A 14,891-nucleotide genomic window follows, 5' to 3' on the forward strand; every position below is an offset into this window, starting at 1 on the left:
AGGGCCAGATTTACCTCCTGGAGAGCGACACGGCGATGGCGGGGCAAGGGACTGACCCGGAGCTGGGCGGGCGCTGCCAGTGACTCCAGGGCTGGCTCGCGTGGAAACAGGAACTCGCCGCTTTTCCCACCGCGCGGGGACACCGGCCAGCACGGCCAGAGCGCCTGCAAGTCCGACCTGCCTCGGGGGAGGAGACGGACAGGGTCACGGGCTCTCGCGCTCCACCGCGCCGCGTACTCACAATCAAGTGCCGAGCACCAGTGTGTCTGGAACGAGTCATGTTCCGCTTCGAACGAGTCCCTGAGGAGCTGGGCGGTTTGGAAGAGGGGTGAGCGATAGACGACCCAGGACATCCACCCCTTCTCTCTTGCCGGGCACAGACTACATTGGTCCCCTCGCCCTCTTCCCCCTAGTGCTCGGGGTTGTATACTGTATTTTCCCAAACACTGCAACACACCACTCACCCCAGGCTGCAGCATTTGCCAGTGCTAGTCAAAGTTACATGGTTATTCGTACAAGTGCTATCACAGTCTTCGTCAGAAAGCTCAATTCCCGGTAGCTTTTCAATTGGCACCGAACATTTACTACAAACTGAAAAGTGTCAGAGAAGGTGTTGGCAAAGCAATCTTCAGAAAGATTATTTCTTAGAGACATTAAACACTTTCAACGCTAGATGAAGTATTACGTTTATTAACTGAAAAGATGACTATCCAGTTAATAAAAGTAGCTTATTTTTTTTTTTTTTTGCATTTGCAGCTTTGGAAGATTTTCAGTGCTGGTACTAATCAATAAACTTCTGTTTTCCTGAAACCTTTACAGCAAATAGCTTGAGTGCGCTCTGGGTAACTAATCACATCTTTGGCTGGGGCTCTCTGCATGCCTCTGTCCATCACATGGTCTGTCCACTCCAGAGGAACTGCAGGTACCTATTTTACATCTTGGGCCTGGACTTTATTACTTGAAGAACCAGTTGCTTCCACTACCACAGTTAACAGAAGTATCCCCAGCTTAATATTATTCTGTTTCTGCTTACATATTTGTCAGCCAGAAATTTTCCCTCTGCTACCTGGATGAGAAGAAAAGGTGAGGTGGATATGGTTGCTGTGTGTGTGTAAACAGTGAGTTGTGAGGACAGTAGTCAATCAGTGCAAGGAATGATACAGAGAACACACTAACACCAGCCCCCCCCCCCCCAACTTATTAGTTACCAGTTAGTAACCATGAAGCATCTTTGTATCTGCCACTAGCAGAGACCATGGTGGTTTGAATACAGGTTAGTATGGTCCACTCTCTAAACTCCCATGGTGGGATTGATCAGAATAGGAGTCTCTCAGGTGCCGCAGAAAGCAGCTTTGGGAATTCAGTAGATGACACCCTTCTGGGTTAGTGATTAATCAATACCCAGTAGTGGTTTAGTGCACAGTGCTGTTGAAGGTGTTCTCTTTCACATGGGAGGTGAAACTCTAACTCAGGTAATTGCGTACTGTGTACTCAGATTTGCCATGCATTTCCAAATGGAAAGACAAGCTTAAAAGCTGTGTGATGTGGCCATAAAGGAACCTGAAAAAAGAGTCATCAGTTTTAACAGAAGAGGAACAAGTTTGTTCAGCACATAAACGTATGTCCTAAAACAGCCTATCTGAAAAAGATGATGTATACAATTCCCCCTTCCCCAAATCCTGCAGGTAATACAACTAGTTTATCTTCAACCTTGGTAGCAAGAGTGGGAGAGGTGCGATAGGACTCCAGTGGCTGTCAGGGTTTCAATTATCCCATCCTCTAAGCCTGCTCAGAGCACATCTTGAAAAAAGTAGCCGATACCAGCAGCTGTCAGTGCTTTGTATACACTAGCTTATCAACACATTGTTGATATCACTGAATTAGTCATAGCAACTCTGAAAAAGTTAAGTACAAAAACGGTCTACGTCTAGACTGGCATGATTTTCTGCAAATGCTTTTAACGGAAAAGATTTCCGTTAAAAGCATTTGCGGAAAAGAGCGTCTAGATTGGCACAGATGCACTTTTTGCGGAAAAGCGTCCGTGCCAATCTAGACGCACTTTTGCGCAAAAAAGCCCTGATCACCATTTTCGCGATCGGGGCTTTTTTGCGCAAAACAAATCTGAGCTGTCTACACTGGCCCTTTTGCGCAAAAGCTTTTGCACAAAAGGACTTTTGCCCGAACGGGAGCAGCATAGTATTTCCACAAGAAGCACTGATTTCTTACATGAGATTGTTAGTGTTCTTGCGGAAATTCAAGTGGCCAGTGTAAACAGCTGGCAAGTTTTTCTGCAAAAGCAGTTGCTTTTGCGGAAAAACTTGCCAGTCTAGACACAGCCATAGTGTATAGGAAGGTACCTTCAGGCTTCCCTGTTACTCAGTTTCACTTCCTGTTTTGTACAGCTGCTGTGTTCCACCTCCAGAGTGACTACATATCAGTGAGAAGGAATGTGACCTTTTGATAGGCTTTGGCAATCTCAGAGTGGATACACAGAAGCTTATCAGGCATTAAGTGTTGTGGTGGTCGTAAGTTAATACATCCTGAGATCCTTCTATATCAGAGAATATAGATTTTATTTTATGATGCTTCAAATATGCATATGGGAGTGAGAGAGACACCAAATCATTAATGTAACTGATCCTTCCCAATGAATTAGAAGTCTAAGTCTATAGCTTCATACATTTACAGCCCTGCAAATTGTATTAATTGAATTCTTTTTGTTTGTTTGTCTGGATAATATCATTTATACAGGTAATGTCAGCATTTTTCATGCAATGTAGTTTCTTTGGCACTCTAACTATTACCATAACTTTTTAAAGATTTTATTCACTGACTAAAAGTAACTTTAACATTACTTAAGTGGAACAGCAGTAAATTAATTTTGCACTGCGCGCACACTGTTCAACATCCAGGATTTTTCCTGGAGTGCTTGCTCCATGAGCAGAGTTGATTTCTCAGCTATCAACGGATTTTCCATAGTCAACAGATTTGTCCCTTCTTTAATAAAATCATTTGTAGTCAGTGCATTTTCATTTAAAATACAGTTCATTTGCATCATAGAGAGAAAAAGGTTCACAAGACTGAAACCTTCTCTGGAAAAATTCCAAATGAAAACAAAAAGTTTCCATGAGTAAAGGCTCCAGGGCCAGGCTTACACTATGAGTTATAACAGAGGTGGGCAATAGTTTTCATAGGGGGTGCCACTCCATGAATTTTAGTAAGTTGTCAGGGGCTGGCTCCAGGCCCCAACAAGGGGTGGGGCTTTAGGCAGAAGGGATTGGGGCTCAAGAGGAAGAGTGTGTGTGTGTGTGTGTGTGTGTGTGTGTGTGTGTGTGTGTGTGTGTGTGTGTGTGTGTCAGGGACAGACAGACTGTGTGTGTTCGTGTGAGAGACAGAGGCTTTGTGACACCGATGTTGTGTGTGTGTGAGAGAGAAAGACAGCAACTGGGAGAGTGTGCATGGCACAGATTAAGTGTGTGGCACAGACTATGGGTGTGTGACAGAAAGTATGTGTGCTGACGAGGGGTGGCCCGTGCATACAGGCCGACTCCGCTGTCGCCTAGGGCGCCACTTTCAGCGGGGCGCCCAATGATGACGTCACACCACTGAGGGCCGTGTAGGCGGGGGCGCTGATCGCGTGTTCCGCCTGGGGCGCCAGCGGCCGGCAGCCCACCTCGGGCCGCACCTGGTGCTGACTGCTGCTGGGTAAGTTTCTCAGAGATGTCGGGAAAGCAGTCTTGTTTTGTTGTCTCCCCCACCACTACTCCATAGAGATGGGATATATGGGAAGGAGCAGGGAACCAGGGTGGGGGGAGGAGGGAAGGGAGATGAGAGTGAGAGTGCAACTGGCTGCTGGAGAAATCTTAGAAACAGTGCTCTGCCTCTTACAGCAAGCACTCATCTCAGTCACTCACCATACTTCAGTCTGGAGCAGCTCCATTGTGTGTCCCTCTGTCCCTGGCCCCTGCTGTGCAAAGATGGGGTACAGGGGCATCGCGGAACCCCTAATAACAGTCTTATATATGGAGCTGAAAAAGAAGACCACAAATAAGTAAGGGTAATAAACAAATGCTAAACAAGGTCATGAGATCAACATTTAGTTCAATTGCACATATTTAAAAATAAAAGCCACATTTAACGTGTAAAAAAAATAAAACTCCAAAACTAATATGCATTATATTGGCAGTTTTCAGTGCAAACAGTGGTTTTTCTTCTTTCCTTGGACAATTCTTTTTATATGTAGTTTAATACTGGAAAGTTGGATTTGCTTATCTGATGCAGCATTCAGTTGATTTCTGTATTTCATTTTTGTTGCTGCGTAATTCGAGAACCCAGTTTCGCTCAAGTACGTGCTGGCGAAGGGTAACAACCGATGAATTGCACATCCTGATAAAGTTGAATATTCTTGACATAAGCCACCCCAAAATGTAATAAGATAAACTTCTTTAAATTTTTGCATTAATCGGCCGTCTGAAACGATTTCGATGAGGTTTTCATAATCGTGCGTAGCAAAACCGACTGGCTTTTCTGTTATACTAATGGATTTCGAATCCAGTTATTGTTGTCATTTCTGGTTAGAAAATACTTCATGATGTTTGTGTATAAATCGTGAAGATGATCTGCAATGCCCTGGCCAGGAGGGAGGGTACAAGAGGGAACTTGGGGCAGGGTGCCAGAGCAAGCTGGGAATGTGGGGTCTTGGTGAGGGGAAGGGAGTGAGTGAGGGGGATTTGGGTGCGGGGTCTGGGCATGAGGGTGACAGTTACCTGCATTGGCACCCTGCTGCAGCAGGGAAAGTGTCCAGGCAGCACGCTGTCATTCCCCCATGTGGGGGGTGGGAGAGGGAGCTCAATCCCCTCCCATGCAGCAGGGATCCCAGCACAGGTGCAGCACCAGGTCAGGGTTCCCTTTGAAAGGGCAGAGCAGGAGGGGGTTGTAGAAACTCCGACTTTCCCCGCCAGACCAGACTCTGCCGCTTCCCCAGCAAGGTGGGGAGGGGCGTGGGGAAGAGAGAGCGGCAGCACACAGGGTAGTGAGCCCGAGCGCACCCCGGGGGAGGAGGGTAGTGAGCCTGAGCACACCCGGGGGCAGCTACTTGGTGCCTTGGACCTGGCCACTCCTCCCCCTCCCAGCAGCAGCAACCACTATAACAAGCTGCCACCTGCACATGAGGAAGAGGAGGCTGCACAGCACCGGAGGCCCTGTGGGACAGGGGCCATCCTGCAGGTTGAGGAGGGGGGCCGCGCCGTGCGTGGTGGTGGGGCAGCTGCAGTGGGTGGTGGAGTGGCCAGAGCTAAGTGCCGACAGAAGCCCATCTCTACTGGCAAAGCTCCAATGGGAGTTGCCTTGGGCTCTGCAGGGGGCAAGGGAGTGAGAAGAATTTTCTCGCGGAACCCTTAGTTTCACTTCATGGAATCCTGGGGTTTTGTGGAACATCATTTGGAAAACACTGCTCTAGTCATCAGGGCTCCAACCGTTCCTGTGGGTACAGCTGAATTATACTAGCAGGTTAAGTCACTCAGCTCCAACCATGATATAGGAGTTGATCTGATAATAATAATGCAATAATCTTGCACAACATTTTGCTTCCATCAGTCTCTTTGTGAAGCAGATGAGCACCTGTCCTCATTTTAAAGATGGATCAGGAAAGTGAAATGACTTATTCAGTCACCCAGCAAGCCAATGGCACTGCTGGGAATAGACTCCAAAGTCTTAGGAGTCCTTATCTGGTCCCAATATCCACTAAACCATATTGTTTCTCTAAGGGGGGAGGGGGGGAGATAAACATGGTTTAGGACAGATAGATCCTTCAAGGAAAATCTAGGACTGAGAAAACTTGTATTGTTGTTGACAGACCCTATCAAGCAGGAATGGGGAACTTCAGTCCTGGAGGCTGGATGCAGCCCCCAGCTTGCCTGGATCATTCTTGTGATCACAAGATCATTCTCATCACAACTCTGGTGGCCTATAGATATCTTCTAAATGCATTAATAAAAATGACAAACATTTCACATTTATAAAATAGTTTTAATAAAAACCTTAATTTTGAGTAAAATATATAAAGTAGTCCTTAAAATATTTACAGTTCAAGCACTGCAGCATTACATTAACTCTAAATAGGTTATACTCATTTAGTTTCATTCAGACAAAAGTAAGAATATAAAAAGCAAAACGTCAATGTAAATTTTATAAGAATTTTGGATTTGCAATAAATCTAAGGATATTAGGGTATGTCTACACTACCACCTTAGTTCGAACTAGGGTGGTTAATGTAGGCAACCGAAGTTGCAAATGAAGCCCGGGATTTGAATTTCCCGGGCTTCATTTGCATCTTGCCGGGCGCCGCCATTTTTAAAGCCCCGCTAGTTCGGACTTCGTGCCCACGGCTACACGCAGCACAGAGTAGGTAGTTCAGATTAGGCTTCCTATTCCAAGCTACCGTTACTCCTCATGGAACAAGGTGTACCAGTAGTTCGGAATAGGAAGCCTAATCTGAACTACCTACTCTGTGCCGCGTGTAGCCGTGGGCACGAAGTCCGAACTAGCGGGGCTTTAAAAATGGCGGTGCCCGGCAATATGCAAATGAAGCCCGGGAAATTCAAATCCCGGGCTTCATTTGCAACTTTGGGTGCCTACATTAACCACCCTATTTCGAACTAGGGTGGTAGTGTAGACATACCCTTAGTTACAGACACAATTTTCAATGTCTTTGTCTATTGGCAAGGCCCATTGTACTAAACAGTCATTCTCTAGGGATGCTGTACTTGTATCACATCCAGGCAATATGATTTTAGATGTAACAACTGAGTGCTTTAGTTATGTTGCCATTCCATATAATTAGAACAGGAAATATGCAATATCAAGTATCATTTTTCACAATTATTAACATAAGATAAGGATAAATCTCTATGCTTTCATCTAATACTAAATGATAATACTGTTATATTCTAATAAAATACAGGACTATGTAGCACTTTAAAGACTAACAAGATGGTTTATTAGATGATGAGCTTGCATGGGCCAGACCCACTGTTCTTCAAATAGTGGAAGAAAATAGTCACAACCATATATACCAAAGGATACCTTTGGTATATATGGCTGTGACTATTTTCTTCCACTATTTGATCTGAGGAAGTGGGTCTGGCCCACGAAAGCTCATCATCTAATAAACCATCTTGTTAGTCTTTAAATTGCTACATAGTCCTGTATTTTGTTTCAGCTACACCAGACTAACACGGCTACATTTCTATCACTATTTTATATTCTAATGTGAGGAATAAACATTTTGTCACACATCACTGTGCTTCTACAGTGTCAACATGTTTTAGAGTTAGCTATTGATTGGGCCCAACACCGAAAAAGATTTGCTAGAACAGGGAATCCATCACTTACCTGCTTACGTCTATAAAGCGAAGGTGAAAGCAAAGAATGCCATTCCTTGGAATCACAAGAAGCCACAAACATATATTGCACATTTAGTCACAAATCTTTCAATGGGATCCAGTTGAACAAATCCCAGAGAACTGCATTTCTGCTGTATAATTCCACAAGTAGTTCAACATCTAGAAATCTGGTTTTAGAGTATTTTCTATAGGACCATACTAGATTTTATTTGGACCTTACTGCTTTCACCCATATTCTATAAGGGAGAGGAACAGAATAAAATTCACTAGTCCTGTTTGAGTTCTAAGTTCAGATACAACTTCTTGTACGGGAAGAAATGAAATATGAGACTATCCCCATCACAGCTACAGAATTTCTTTTAGAAAGAAGGATTTATAGTTTTCTGTTCTACTTAGCCCTATTCTTCATACTCTGTTATCACTGTAAGACAAAAGTGCCAAATCTTCAGCTGAAGTTTAGCGAGGGAGCTCTGCTGATTTCAACAGGGCTATGTTGATTAACACAAGATGAGTATCCAGCCCTTTAAAAAAAATTGCCAGTCATAATTATGAAGATTATTAATATGAACTTGCCTTTGCTGTTGCTGAATTATGTTTTATAGAAACCTTTGAAATCCCATAAATGATACCAGTAATCTGTAGCTGGTGACATTTAAAGCCATTTCTCTTCCCTGCCCAAATTTTTAATAAACCAGCAACTCCATTACCTGACTCTTGTAAATACTTTCATATGGCTGGCTCAGGTTAACACATCATTCTGCTGTTTGGAGCGAACTCATTAAAGAATAAAAAAATTGTAGGTCACCCTTTATAAAGGATAAAACTGTAAGTTATTCCTAGTTATTTCCCCCTTCCCTCAAATCACAAGGACCTATTTTGGTATTGCTAGAGGGGTTAGTTTTCCTGGTGATTCCAAACAGTGTTAGTAGCAGCTTTGCTCATTTATCCCCCCTCCCCAACATGCACAGATGGGAGAAAAACACTTGCAAACTGTTCAGTCTAGCACCACTTTGTAGCTTAGACACAGGTTTCATACAAAACTTTAGTGCTTGATGTTTGTTCTCAGGAATATGAATACTCTGATGGTGTATTTTAACAAGCTTCTGTAGGCTCTATGTTTAGAAAATAGGAGCAGAGAAAAAAATAAGTATTGGCTACAAACAGCAGCAACAAAAAGTGATTCTAAAATGTTCACATCTGTGCTTCCAGCACTGTGACCTTACTGTGGAGTTTCTGCTTCACTGTAACTCATAACAATAGACGGGGCAACTGCCAGTATGGTTCTTTTTAAAATGTCAGTGGTTTAACATCAATTCATGAGACTTTATTGCATTTTTCCTTCCCCCTCCACACCAATGGAATTTCAATTCCAATCAAGCCAAAACCAACGTGACAGAATATTTGTATTCCCATAAGAAGTTGGTAAAAGGTCATAAATAGAGTAAGTTCAAAGGGTACACCTTACTTTCCATATACATGAATACTTTCTTATTTCCCATTAGCAAAAAGGGGGCTACTTGTCTCAAAGCAATTCCAGGAATTAGAAAATAGGGGGAAATCTAACACATTTTCCTAGCTGCAATTGATTGGCACAATGGTATTAAAACAATGAGATAATCGTGTGTCTCTTAATGGAGTTATTTGTAAAGCATCTTCCCACTTCAGACAAATCAAGTGTTCAGTGCTAGGATTTGTTTTACTTTCAACAGAGTGCGCTTAAGATAAAGCTTCCTGCAGTTTGGCTAGATACATTTACTTTATAAAGCAAACATGTATTTTTTACTGTCTTTCATTTCCACCTTGTTCAGCTTTCTCATCTGCTTTTTGTAAATAAATGTAAGATCTAAAGGTATAGTCCAAGGTATGCACTTTAAGGGCACGTGGAAGCAGGAGGCAACATATGCTTATCATGAGGGAATAGTAATGTCTCATGCAGTACATCAAGCTTTGCAAAAATATGCTAACTGAATAGACACAGCCAGGTTTTAATGCCACTGTTGGGCACATGTAACCTGTAACCCACATGCCTAATAGGGAGATATCTCTTTAAGAGACCTATGTGGGATCAGCAGGAATGGGTTGTGGTGGGGCTATATAGATTCATGGAGGTTAGGTCCATCGATGGCTGTTAGCCAAGATGGGTAGGAATGGTGTCCCTAGCCTCTGTTTGTCTGCAAATGGGTGACAGGAGGAATCACATGATGATTACCTGTTGTGTTCCCTCCTTTTGGGGTATCTGGTATTGGCCACTGTCAGCAGACAGGATACTGGGCTAGATGGACCTTTGGTCTGACCCAGCATGGCCATTCTTATGTTCATTGATCAGGCCTCAACTGGAGTACAGATTGTACCTCAAAAATCCAGCAACCTCTGGTCTGGTAACATCTGTGGCCTGGCAAGACCACGGATACTCCTGGACCAGAGGGCCAGCCAGGTGGGGCATGAGGTTTGGTAGCCCGGCAGGGGGCAGTGTGGGAATGGGGCTGGAGCCCTGTAACTGTCCCCAGCAGGCCCCGGGAGTGCAGGGCTGAGACCGGAGTCCTGTGGCATGGAGGCAGAGTCCCTGCAGCAACCTCCAGTGTGAGATGCTGGAGCCCTGCAGCTGCTTCCAGCTGCACGGGGTCAGGGCTGGAACTCCACAGCGTCTCTTGGCTGTGCAGGGCCGGGGTCACAGCCCCAGCCTGGTGGCTACTCCCAGCTGCGCCGGACTAGAGCCCCGCAGCAGGAGTTGGAGCCTGTGCTGCCCAGGAAGCCAGCAGTAGCTGGGCAAGCAGCCCAGCCAGGTTGGGGAAGGGGGAGGTAGGGTTGCATGCTGGGGCAGCCTGCTTAGCAGCAGGTGATGGGTTTGGGGGCCGGTGGCAGGAGACCTCCCCTGGTCTGGCAAATTCTTTCATTCAGGACCAGTCAGGTCCCAACAATGCCTGACCAGGGAGGTCCAACCTGTACTATATCCAGTTCTGGGTGCCACATTTCAGAAACGATGTGGACTAATTGGAGAAGGTCCAGAGAAAAGCAACAGAAATGATTGAAAGTTTAGAAAACATGAGCTATGAGGGAAGACAAAGAATTGGAGTTGTTTAGTCAGGAAGATAAATGATTGACAGGAAACATAACAGCTTTCAAGTACCTAAAAAGGAGGAGGGAGAAGAATTATTTTCCTTAGCCTCCGATGGTAGGACAAAAAAAGTAATGGGCTTAAATTGCAGCAAGAAAGGTTTAGGTTGGACTTTAGAAAAAACTTCCTGTCAGGTTGGTTAAGCATTGAAATAAATTGCCTAAGGAGATTCTGGAATCTCTGCACTGGAGATTTTTAAAAGCAGGTTAACAAACATCTGTCAGGAATAGTCTAAATGGAGCTTAGTCCTGCAATGAGTGCAGGGGACTGGACTTGATGATTTCTTGAGGTTCCTTCCAGTTCTATGAGTCAGGTACAAAGCACCAGGAAAGAGGTTTAAGCCACATCTTGGGGGCGTGGGAGAAGGTGTACAAATAAAAATTAACTGAGTGATTTTTATTCATTTCTTACATTGTTTTTACTAACTTGAGATACCCTATTACCTAAAATGAAAATATGTCACTACTAAAGACTCACCATCCAGCTCTCTTCATTTAAGGTTGAGGCTGCTTTCAACATCTTCCAAGAATACCTCTAACAAAATCAGGGAAAACAGGCTGGATATTCTTGCTATCTCCTTGTAACTTCCCAACCTTCTTTATAAATCATTAAAAAGCAGGAAACAGTCAGAAACCCAAATATCACAACACCTGCAGTCTACTTCATGTTAAGGGCTCTAACATCAGAGTTACAGGGAGTCCAGCATAGAGGATATTACCTTGATAAAACTGCAGACCTGGCAGATACTTCTCACGTTCAAACTTCAGAATAACAAGTATCCAAAGGGCAAAGATGTGCTTGGGGTGGGTATGCAGAAGATACCCTAACAGGGAGCATTAGGACTAATCAGTTCCTCAGATGTAATGTTCACAAATGTCCACAGAGGGTGATGTTTAAGGGGCTACACTGGGTATGTTTGCCCAGGTTGCTATCTAGCCAATGTAAACTGGAACCACAGCAGTGGGGTTATTGCTCCTGCAGAAAGGAGCGGTAAAAATAAGTGAAGTCAGCATGATGTCCTGCCGTGTGTTAGCAGGATTTCTCATTTACTGGCTAGGCCTAACTGATTATCCAAGTACGTGCTGCTTGTGGTCACCTTGCCAGAATCTGCCTGCCAGCCTTTGTTTTCCATACCGCAAGTGTTTTATTTTAAAATTTTTTGTGTTAAAGCAGAGTAGCCCTCTGCCATGGCCTAGCCAATGTTTATTGTTCTTTAGATGTTTGGTTAGATTCTATGTTGTAAATACCTCCATAAATGCAGTTTGAGTAGTGTTGAAGAGGGGAAGTTAATGTGAATGAGAGCAGCTTGTTGCAGCTGCTGGCTATGTTCACATTTGAATATGCAACACACAATATGCAACAAACCTCAGTGCTGAGCGTTTGGTTCATGATGTGTTAATTAGAGATGTTGTTCTTGTAATATCTCAAGGGGGTAAGTAAGATAGAAAGAGAAGCCACCTCCGTTCAGGCTGAAGGGAGTCCTAGCAGTCTTTCTTACAGTAGTGCAATTAGAAAACATGCAGTAGTTCCACTTCTCAATATGAATGTTAATTAGTAAAGCAAAGGAGAGAGACTAAGAAAAAAAGTTTCGGGTATAACCAGAAAGTTATGCAGATTTTACATGATCCGTAAATTACATTAAGAATAAATAGATTGTTAGTCTAACCACATGTCTGCTTGCCCATAGTAGAAAAAATATTCTCAAGTTTTATGTTCATATTTTGTACAGGTACCTCTATAGTCTGGATGTCCCTCATCTGGCAACCTCTGTGGTCTGGCATCCATGTAGGTGCTCCCAGGCTGGAGCACTCCAGTGGAAAAGCTGGGACCCACGCTCACCAACTCATCCCCTGCTCTTCCAGAGCTTCTGGATCGATGCAAAATTCTCATTTGCAGCATTCAGGCTTGAAGAGGGAGGGAAAGGAGTAGGAATGGGTGGGGGAGGTACTCGAGGAGAAGAGGCAGATTGGCTGTGGAGCCCAGCAGCTGACAGCGGGGCCTGAGAGCTCTGCCTGTTAGCCAGAGATCTCAGTGCATTTCCATGGAGCTGCACTCCTGGCCCCTGGCCACAGCTACCTTGCAGCTACCTTGCCCGTTCCCCCAAGTATCCCACTTAGTCCTCACTCAGTCAGTACCCGCCTTTGTGCTGCCACTGAGCAGAGCCCCACAAAGCAGAACAGGTGGCAGCAGAGGGCTGGCATTGGCTTCCCATGGTCCAGCAAATTCCCTGGTTTGAGACAGGTCAGGTCCTGAGGGTATCTCTTGATAGGAGCTGATTTTGACAAGTCTCTGTATTAAACCACATAAAAGAAGGGGCGCTCTGTCTCTGGAGTGGAACTCTGGCAGGAGAGATCAGCAGGACCTGCTCTATGAAGAGGTAACGTTTTCTCTGCCATCCTGTAACTTAGCTGAGAATGCCTTAGGTTAAATCTAGTCATGAACAGTAAAACGTTTTTTGGTTTTAAATTAGGTTTCTATGTTTCTTATACATGTTCCTTGAAAGAATTCCTTGATTAGGCGGGTGTTTCTAGTTGCTCCTGCAACCTCAAAAGAGAGATGTTGGAGAATAAAGTGTTTATGGGACTTAGACCACTCAGTCTTGGTCAAAAGACATAGGCAGCAAAGTCCTCTCCAGTTAGGTTTTTGCCATGAGGCTAGAGCAGGTGAACAGCTGGCAAAATACTAACAGCAAAAAGGAAGAGATACAAGTTGAAGGATGGGTCACAGTCATGTGTCCCCATTTGGGGGTAATGGCAGCTTTTCTCACCAGCATTAACATGAAAACAAGACAAAGAAAAACATTCAGTTGGTTATCATGACAGATGTTTTCTGGCCTGACTTTTTTGATGTTTTCATCATACTAAAGTTGGAATCACCAAAACTTCAACTGTATCCAATATGTTTAAATTAGGAGATTTGTGCTACAACAAATGACTAGATATTACCATATCAGGCAAGAGCTACCCGATTAGAAAGACAATGGGTAGAAAATACTGATCACAGACAAACCTGAGCAATCCAGCTAAGTAGGAAACTTCTAGAACATATGGAAAGAATAATTAATCGAAAACCAGACAATACTTTGGCTATTGATGTCTCGATAGAAAGCAATACAGAATTTTGACACACTTTCCTATCATCTTTGTAGTACTAGTGAGGTTTAGCAGTTGATCCTCAAAGCTGTGTTGGAAAAGATTCTCCCAGAAAGGATCAATGAATTATTAGATATGAGTAAGTGTAAGCAGGGAAATGGTCCTGCTATTATGGGGAACTTTCCTGGCTTTTATACTACCCCGGTGAAATGGACCACAGAAAGGATCTGAGTCCCCATGTCAAGGCTCAGCCCCCTAACCGCTCCCCAGGTATTGTGCGGGCGGGGACACTCATGTTGGATTCACAGAGCCCCCGCTCCTAGTTTGCTCTAGGCCTCGCCCTTAGGGGCTGGGAGGGGCCCCGTGCACTCAGATTAGATCCGTAGCACGGAACCCTCACCTTTGGGCCTCTACAAGGTCTCGGTCCTGAAATATAGTCTGCGCCCGACCGGATGCGCCTCCCTAAGCCTATTCACGGCGTTGCAATATGAGTCGTTGAGTTGAAGTTGGGGAATTCAGGCCCTCCCACACTCCTGAGCTTCGGTCCCAGGACCCTTAGGGTAAAGCCTGTGAGCTCCTACCCGAACGGCGAGTCGAAGTGAATCTCGCTCACCACGCCTCTCAGGGGTGCTTGTGGAGGGGGCTCCTTGCCAACCCTACCGCCGTGTCCCCGTCCTGGGCCCACTTCCTACGTGGCCTATACGCTCTATCTTCGGGGTCTTTGCCCCCGGGATGGTGTGGCCGCTACCCAAGTCTCTGCCCCGTGTCCTTCCCTGTGTGAGGGTTCCCCGTGGTCATCAGCATTGTAAGGTCCTGGCCCAGTCTGGTGGCTTGCCTCCCCCGCCACCAGGTCCCCCGCATGCCTACCTGCTTGGGTCACGGCTTCAGCGTCCTTCCCGGGGTCCGCCGAGGTTCCGGTGCCCTTAGTCATCCTCATGCCGGTTCCGGCGTCTTCACCTGGCTCGGAGCCCTCTGCCGCCTCCTCCCCCTCCTGCATGCCGGTCCAGGCATCCTTTTCCTCCCCTGTACTGGTTCCGCCGTCCCCTTCCGGTCCTGTGCCTGCGTCAGCACTCCCCCCTCCTGCTGAACGGGCACTGGGTTTGAGTGTGGCGCTCGGAGGAGGGCGCATGCACAGCAGTGGTGGAGGAGGCTGTGCCGGTCTCGCCCCTCACCGCTGGCTGCGGGTGCGCTCTCGCGCAGGGTAGGGGACTGGCTCAGCCCGTCACACCCCGCTCCCACTTTTTACCCAAAGGCCTCCCTGACCCTGAGGGCTCCCCTTCC

At 45.5% G+C, this 14,891-nt stretch overlaps 1 protein-coding gene across 2 annotated transcripts in view; it reads right to left on the reverse strand.

Annotated features, from left to right (window-relative positions):
* LOC102460340 (V-set and transmembrane domain-containing protein 2B) overlaps positions 1-14,585 on the reverse strand; it is a 56,946-nt gene extending 42,361 nt beyond the window's left edge. For both annotated transcript variants that reach the window (XM_075940187.1, XM_075940185.1), the window contains exons 1-3: positions 14,478-14,585; positions 3,915-4,028; positions 15-1,560 (exon numbers count right to left, since the gene is read on the reverse strand). The gene's annotated coding sequence lies outside the window, so the exon portion shown is untranslated. The remainder of the gene's footprint in view (positions 1-14; positions 1,561-3,914; positions 4,029-14,477) is intronic.
* Between the last annotated feature and the right edge of the window lie 306 nt (positions 14,586-14,891).

The sequence above is a fragment of the Pelodiscus sinensis genome, chromosome 12 (genome assembly GCF_049634645.1).
Source record: "Pelodiscus sinensis isolate JC-2024 chromosome 12, ASM4963464v1, whole genome shotgun sequence".
Taxonomy (NCBI): domain Eukaryota; kingdom Metazoa; phylum Chordata; order Testudines; family Trionychidae; genus Pelodiscus; species Pelodiscus sinensis.